Source organism: Teleopsis dalmanni, chromosome 2, assembly GCF_002237135.1.
Source record: "Teleopsis dalmanni isolate 2A chromosome 2, ASM223713v2, whole genome shotgun sequence".
Taxonomy (NCBI): domain Eukaryota; kingdom Metazoa; phylum Arthropoda; class Insecta; order Diptera; family Diopsidae; genus Teleopsis; species Teleopsis dalmanni.
In genome coordinates this window covers 4,962,716-4,971,429 of record NC_051847.1, presented here as the reverse complement: position 1 = coordinate 4,971,429, position 8,714 = coordinate 4,962,716, and positions in this window count along the sequence as shown.

Genomic DNA, 8,714 nt, shown 5'->3' with positions numbered 1-8,714 from the left:
CTATGGTAAATTTGTATCGAGGTTCCATATTGTTTGAAGTTATTTTAAATTATTTTATTAGCACTTAAAACAGTACATCAAGAACGTGTTATCCCGTTGTTATTGAAAGCTACAACCTACAGTGTGTCAGACCACCGATTTGACATCAGCACTGCTTCAACTTAGGAGTTTTATTTAGTACACATTTATACATTTCTAATGTGATTGTTATATGCTTATCTATTTAACTTATTTAAGTGATGTTTTTATTATTATTATTTATTATTTGAAGTTAAAATTATTATATTGTAATCCTTAGTGGTTTAAAATTTCCTATCTATTCAAAATTATATTATATATACACATGTCAACATGCCATGCAAATACACCTCTGGGCCCACATATATACAAAATATAAATAAATATGTTTTCATGATTAGAAAGCAGTTATAGAAAGAGACACTTTCTTAGGTTGACTGCACTGTCAATGTGCAGTTTGACTATAACTTCTCTCCAGATATCAACACATGTGCTTCACGCGACAAGTAATTTGTTCTTGTAAATCAACTTATATTGTCTGTCTCTAGCTTTATTGTTGCCTTACTTTGCTTTTGTTCTCTTATAAAACATCATAAATATTGAATTCCATTTTATTTAACAGGGGCGTAATTTAAAATTGTGAGATGGTTACTTGTTGAACATATAAACTTAAACATAATGGTAAAATTACTGGCTAGATTATTAATTACATATAAGAAATGTAAATTATTAATATGAACTTAGTACCAATAAATTATTTAAACTGTTTAGTATTTTTAATCCACCTCTCAAGATGTTCAATGATTTCTTCTTACATTAGTCACACTTCCTCATAATATACTCAGTCAATAAAGCATTAATACTCGTATATCACTTACTCATTATATGATTGGGTTAACTGTGATGATTGTGATATTCCTCTTTGTCTTACCAAAACGAATATTTCGTTTCCAGAACTTATATGGATAATATTAAAATTAATATTAATTATAATGATCAGAGTTTATAATTTCTTAAAGTTTCTTAAGTCTGTTAAGTTTTATTCTCTAACTATATTCTGCAGAAAGATGATCTTAAATCTTATAGCTAAAGTAATGTTTAATTGCATATAACTGAATTTAATATTAAGGCAATAAGACAACTAAGTATTTTTATTAATAAGAATTTCGTTTTGTCACCGATGTTTCCCCTGCGAAATGTGGGGACAGAATTCTTTAGCGGGTAGGATTGCCGGTCGTAAGAGGCGGCTAAAATCCCAGAGCCCATCTGGCACTTGTGTTATGGAGTGTAAATGGTAGCAACTATTGTTTCCACTTGCGACGCCTGACCAGATGTGACATTCTGGTACTACGGGCGATCAGAAAAGCTCGCAGCTTCTGCTGTTCTGACCATATGAGGTCGGATTCGTAGTGACTGTGGTTAATACCCAAACCTACGCGTGAAGAATAATCAGGTATTTGTTTTATCATTCATTCAGCGTGGAGTTGCGTATTCATACTGGGTGCTACAGCCCACATTGAAGCATAAATTTTAGATGGGTTTTGCGTCTAACCAAGATGGAAGATTTGACTAACACACTATCTTCATTGGTACTGGCGGAATAAGGAAGGCTATTCCAATGGAGCGTCGTTTGACGCTTTGTATTATGAAGTTGTGCTATTGAGTACCATAGCATTAGGTCTTCAAGGCGATGAATGCTACGTAAAATAACATAGGAAGCTTTTCACCGCTGTCAGCATGTTATATGCAATAGCATTGAAGATACATTATACCACAATAAATATATTAAAAAAAACTACAAATAATTATATCAAAGCACAGAGAATAATAATTTCAATCTTATATATTTCTAATTATATTATAACACTTCTTTACCTACTATATAAATATCTGTCGGGTAATATCTATAATAATATTATACAGAAATACACGACAGAAGGCTGAAGTTTCAGTTAATATAGCTTCTGTCAGTTGTATTCTTTTTTGTTTTGTAAGTGTAAATTTTTATTATTCTAAAATAATTTAACAATAGTCAATCAAATATGTTCTTATATTATATTATTTAGTACATTTGTTCTTGAGTATAGTCCCGATTTTCAACAATTACTCTTCTTTTGTTTTTCAATTAATTACCCTTCTTTATGCTTCGATATTCATACGAAATGGGCTCTTAGGAATGTATGTTCTTACGGAAGAAGCAATAAAACTCTGTTAAGCAGGTCCTATACTACTTTTTATTGACGCAACAGGGCTTTTAGACCTAATCTAAGCCCAGAAGGGTGCACAATGGACCCCCTCTAACAATAATAATAATAATAATAATAATAATACTTCGATATTGATCGTCAATATGAATATCGTATCAGGGTTCCTTAATCTGCGCAGTCGACATTCACTGTTCCACATCAAATTCTATCTAACATTCTTAAATGCTAGTTATTTTATGTTTTAGCTAGTCGTTAATTAGCCAATAGTCATCTATTTAAACATTAACATATCTACATGCACTTGCAGAAAAACAACATGCAAGTATCTATAAAACATTTTAAAAGTCATTAATATTTTTGGTTAGAGTCTTAGCCATGACTTTTGTCCATTTTTAATTCTGAGAACGAATTTTTGAAAATAAAAAAAATTATTGTTTTGCGGTTTTCAAATTCCAATAAAATCAAAATGAATATGCCTAAGAATATGAATTTTAGTAGAGATAACAAATTGGAACACATAAAGTTCAAAATAATGATAGACTTAAAGCATCTAAATTATATATGTGTAAGAATTGCATAACGAAGTAAAAATGCATTTTTTCCACATTCGAAATCAATATAGATTTTGGATGCTGGATTCATTCAGTGTGTGATAAACAATAAGAAGACATTCTCTTATTAAGCAAAGCTTTAGCTTTAGCTTTGCTTTGCTAGTTTAAAATTCGAACTATAAAAAACTTAATAGTAAAACTGAACTACGTGTATAAACTGAACTAGAAGATAATCAAGCTCCATTTGGCACAAATCGAATCTTTGCTAAGATAAAATAACACACATCAAATTGGAGCAAAATTGAAAGTAAAATAAAATGCATTCAACAAGTCATATTATTATTAATTATTATAAACATATTAATGTGTAGCTTGAATATATGTATGTATACCTGCATATTCACATGACTCCATATGTCATGTATTTCTCGGACAGCAGCGACACTGAATTTCAGATACAAATTGCAAGTTGCAACTAGATTTTTGTCATTTGTGCTGACAGTAAAATCATCCTTTTACCTTTACTTCTTGTGCTCTCGGCGTGCATCTGCAGCGTGCATGTGTCATATACGAGATGCTGACAAACGCGTGTTGCACAACATTTTTCTGCTCTTGCACTGCAACATCTGAGGCTGAAGATCGGTGAAGCACACTTTTGCGTGCACAATCCGACTATCCGACAATCCGACTGTGCCCTGGGCACAGTAATGCGTTCGTCTGTTTGGCTTTTTGCTGCAATTGTTGCACATGGCGTGTAGCTTTCAGCATTGCTACTCATTTAAACTGAAGATTGTGCTGTGCATCCAGATACTGCCAACTCATTAGTGAAAATGTTAACTTTTATTTTTATATGCGAAGATACAATAACAATTGTACAATAACAATTGTATCTTCGCATTTGATTTTCAACCGCAAGAGCCTTAGCCAGACCCGACTTTAAACAGAATTAGATTTAATTCATTTTTAAATATTGTATCTTAAATAATAATCGTTGAAAAAGATTTGGTTTGTGATTAACAGATATTTACAACTAATAAAATATATATAGGAAAAAATGTTTATAGAATATTATAAAGATGTCTTATGAAACTTGCGTTGAAATTAGTAAAGTAGTCCATCAAACCTTTATTTGATCAAAATTTATTTATTAATAGGCATTCTGTTCTACATTTATTATTATACTTTTATATATACATACCAGAGAACTGCAACGAGTCATAATTTAACACTCAGAGTACACTCATAAAGAACCAAATCTATATGCGTACAAATGTTTTTTTCACACACTACTTACATGCATTCACAATCACCACAGAAATGATTCGTTTCGAATGCCAATGCTAATGAATCAGCTTCACAAGAATGTGAACACATTTCTTAGGAGAGTAGCATAATGGCCAATGATTCATGAATCATAGCATATACTTAGGTGAGTATGAATATACTCATCGAAAATGAATGACTCTATCAGTCGTAGATTTCCTGAAAATAATATGTGAGCGCTGTTGTTTGCTAATCAAAAAATTGGCGTGTGTTTATTTTTATGCTTTTGGTGTGTGTTATTGTTGTTAGCATTGTAAATGCATAGGATTTGTTTATGTTCTTGAATATTTGATGTGCTTGTTGTTTTAGTAGCAAATTATATACATAGTAAACAACAACAAGCAAATTTTTCAGCAAACAGGGATCTGCATCTTATTTTCTATAGTTCCATCTCTTTTTTTTTCTCTTTCTTTCTTTCTCTCTCTCTCGCTATTTCTCTTTCTATCACTATTATCTCTTTTTTTAAATTATTACCCTATTATATTATATTAATTGCTATTTGCACTAAATTTTTATTCTAGATGAAGTTTCTATTTAAACTACTTTTTTATTTTATTTTAGAACAATTTTTAGTACATCATATAAGTATATTAATGGTTATTTTCGGAACGACCTACTTTCAAGAAGCAAGCAAGAAAATGTGTTCCTTCATTCTTGCCTACTTTCATATCTAGTAGTATGTTATAGTAATTTTTTAATATATTTTATTTCACTTAAAGAAATGTTTGCATTACGTCATTTAAATAAAGTGTATTTACATCTTAAAGTTATTAGTTTATCATGTAATAATTAACCATTGACTGGATCCAAAAATTGAAAGAAAATTGTTGCTGTAACAGAAATTTATTGCATATTGTATAATTTTGAGACCTAACATAATCAATGGCTTCTGCTTGATGTGCTTATAGTTCTTGTCTAGTTCAGGCATTTGAATTATATATTTTATCCCTCAATAGATACGTACTTTAGTTAAAGATCTTAGCTAGTCAATATACTTAGTACCATTTTGTCAAGTTGTATTTTTTAAGATTATTGAGTTAAGAACTATCATCGAATATGAAAAAACTTAATCGTCATCCTTTACTTTTAATCTTTCGTAACGTGAATGCAACGTTTCGTTTTCCCAAGATTTTGTAATTTTCAACATGTCAATATGCTCTGGTATGGGATTTCTTTTCATGACTTCGTATGGATTTTCTAAATTATTACTATTTTTAGCTATATAATGTTCCTGTAGTTTTTCAAAAGACATATCACGTTCTTTCGTAGGATACATTTTATCATCAATTCTTTCATTTTTTAATTCCATCAATCCATTCGTATCGTAATAGAAGTTGTTCATAGGAGCACAGCGTAGAAGTTTCTTCCCCCACGGATTATTTCCATAATCAGGTTGATTAGATTGATTAGATTGATTTGAATTATATCTTATTGCATTGGCAATTAGTTTTTTTACAGCGGCACCATAGCGGGAAGCCATTATGAAAATTTTGATCAAAATAATGGCTTTTCCCTTAATTATTAATGACAAGGTTGAATCACATTTTTTTTTTTTGTAAATGACATACAAATAATTCTTTAAGCATTAATATGTTACAAAGAAACAATGCTTACTAACACCGAGAAATATTTTTATTTGAACAAAGTTACAAAGAAATGGAAAATGTTAAAATTGTAGATTAAGTCGATAAAGCAGTGAGCTGGAACTTTAAGTTTATTATTACTATTTCTATGGGTATATAGTTCAGACATTAGAACAATGTACTACAATGTCAGTTTATGAATCTTTAAAGTTGTTAATGCCTAAGGTTTATAAATGCCCCTTCGAATAACCTATTCCCGTATACTCTCTCTCTAGAAGAACCAGTCAAAGTGTAAATATGTACCTGGTTTGGGTTAGTAACATCCCCAATTATAAGGCATTTATAATCCTTATAGAGGCATCAATAACTTTAAAAAATCGTAAACTGATATTATTTCCTATCTAAAAACAAGCTCAATCCAAAATGAGAACTAAAATAAAATTAATCGAAAAATACAATGCAAATCTTATTAAATTATATATGGTCAATAATCAAGATAGCTCGTTTTATATATTATACACCAAAGTATTAATGTAATTAAAAGAGACATGCATAAATTTTTTTTTCACCTGCAAATATTTTTGGTGAATTCAATAATTAAGGCTACAAATCCATATGAAATATTTGCAATTATTTTGAAGGTAGGTTTGTAAGTTACAGATATGTATATGAACATAAAAAATATTATAATTAAAAGAAATAATTCCAATTTATGCACGCACTGCACCACACCCTATCTAAGCTCCATGCCTTAACGTTATAAATCACAGAATCGTATTTGATTTGTTTGTTGTTGGTATATTTTTATACAAACATTTTTTATACCAACATATATGATATATTATTTTAATAAAGTATGACATTGCTTATTAATAATATATTTACTATGAATTCGTACCTTTATTATATATTGAGAGAAAGAAATTACTTATAAAATCCTAATTATCCTAACTATTTAGTTCAGACTATTGCAACAGCTGTTCCCTTCATCTTTTCCCTCTCTTTCTTTCATACATTTTCTATATAATCTTTATATAATCTCTTTACAGATCTCCTTTACAGAGCTTTACTTCACTGGGACCAATATTCACTGTAGTTATTCTAGTAAAATACTTTTTTTTATTATTCTAAACCGTAGATTCATGATGTCAACGAAGATTAAAAATGCAAAGCACTCACAACTATAAGACCTCTCCTCAAAACATCCTACGCTTTATTAATGCTTCCAGATAAGTTTAAATCCATCCATTTGTACGCTTACACAATGGAACTATAGGTCAATGTTAATTTCTAGAAACACCGTTATAATTCACTCTAACATCCTGAAGTAAGGTAACCTTTTACGTAGACAGGATTGAATAGAATTAAATTAAATTATACAAAGATAGGTAAAGATGTACATTAGTCCAATAATACATTGTACTATTCACTGTTAAACACCCATTATATGGTACATATCTGAAAGTTACAGTATATGTATTGTATTGACGAAGTTATAGAAAACTTTTAAATATAAATTGTATTAAAACAGCGCAAGATTGTACTGAATCGTTCTAACTTAACTTAAGTCCTGATGACGAAAATTTGTATCAAAATAGTATTCTTGGAGAGAAAAGTAGTTCACAGTGACCTAAGTGGTGTGTTGTGTTATTGTATAAGAGTAGATTTTACACAAGATATATAAAAGCATTATTCATTCATATTGCAGAGAAATTTTGTGAAATTATTTTGCTCGTATTATATTGATTTCCTAAATACGAGTATAAATAAACTTATAACCTTCGGTATTACGCCAGAACTAACAGCCGATGATGCCTGCTATAAGACTGGCTACCTACCATGGGTTTACCGATTTTGGCAGCTAAAGATTATGTGTTTTTTTTATCATCTATTAACAAATATCAGATGTTTAAGTATGGTAATTTATTTAAAAATAAAAAAATTCACTAATATTAATTTTATTGCTATTATTAATTTTAAATAAAATACTTTTAAAATCTACTTGATGGTGTAATGAGAAATATTAAATTTCAAACTATTATATTTTATTAGAAAATATACTTAGTACATAAACGTAAAAAAGATATAAATATGTGAATAATTTATATTATACGTATATATGTTTAAGTTTGCACCGATGTGGTTTATATTATTGAGGAATTTACAGCTTCAATACATATAAACTTGATATGGAGAAGTTGAAATATATATTATTTTGTTAAGATACAATTAAATATTTGTAGAGAGATAATTCTGTTAGGAATATATTCGAAAGGAATAGCAACGATCTAAGTAATTTTAAATCTTTAAGTTGAAATAAAGTAGTAACTAACCAACCAAACTATTAAAGCACTTATCACTATTATAATTACTTCTATAAAATGCATAGACAATTAACTAAGCAATATATTTTATATAATAATTTTAATGAAAATGTATAATCCATAGTTTTAGTAAACCATCCTTTATGTATTTCTGAGAAATTCGTTAAAGTTTATGATCGCTTTATACTCATAACTTTATAGAGTTAGTTAGCATAACTCGCATTATACTAACATGCGATTATTCAGGTACTGTGTATGGTTGTCATTTACTATTACTCATATTACTCATAGGCTACAGAATGTTAATATTAATATTAATGGTTATATTAATAATCGTTTTTATAATTAGTCAATAATAAATAGTCTCAGCAAAGCCAAATACAAACTTTGATTTTTTTCGTATATTTGACACACATATCGTATATTTTCTGTAGAGCTATTTTTTTCAGACAACTATTGGTAGATAATTGCAGAAAAGTCTTTTTAAAGACAAGATAGTTTATATCTTTGGAGATATTTTAATACCTAACCTAAGAACAGCAATCCTTTGACACAATTTCTATCCAACACACTTTTTGCTCTAAATCTGCATTATTTTAAATATTTAGATATATACCATTAAATAGTTTTAAGCAAACACTTCTCACATATTTTTTTATCTTCTATCAACATCAATGATAGTAAATATAGTAAAATATATTCTTAAAT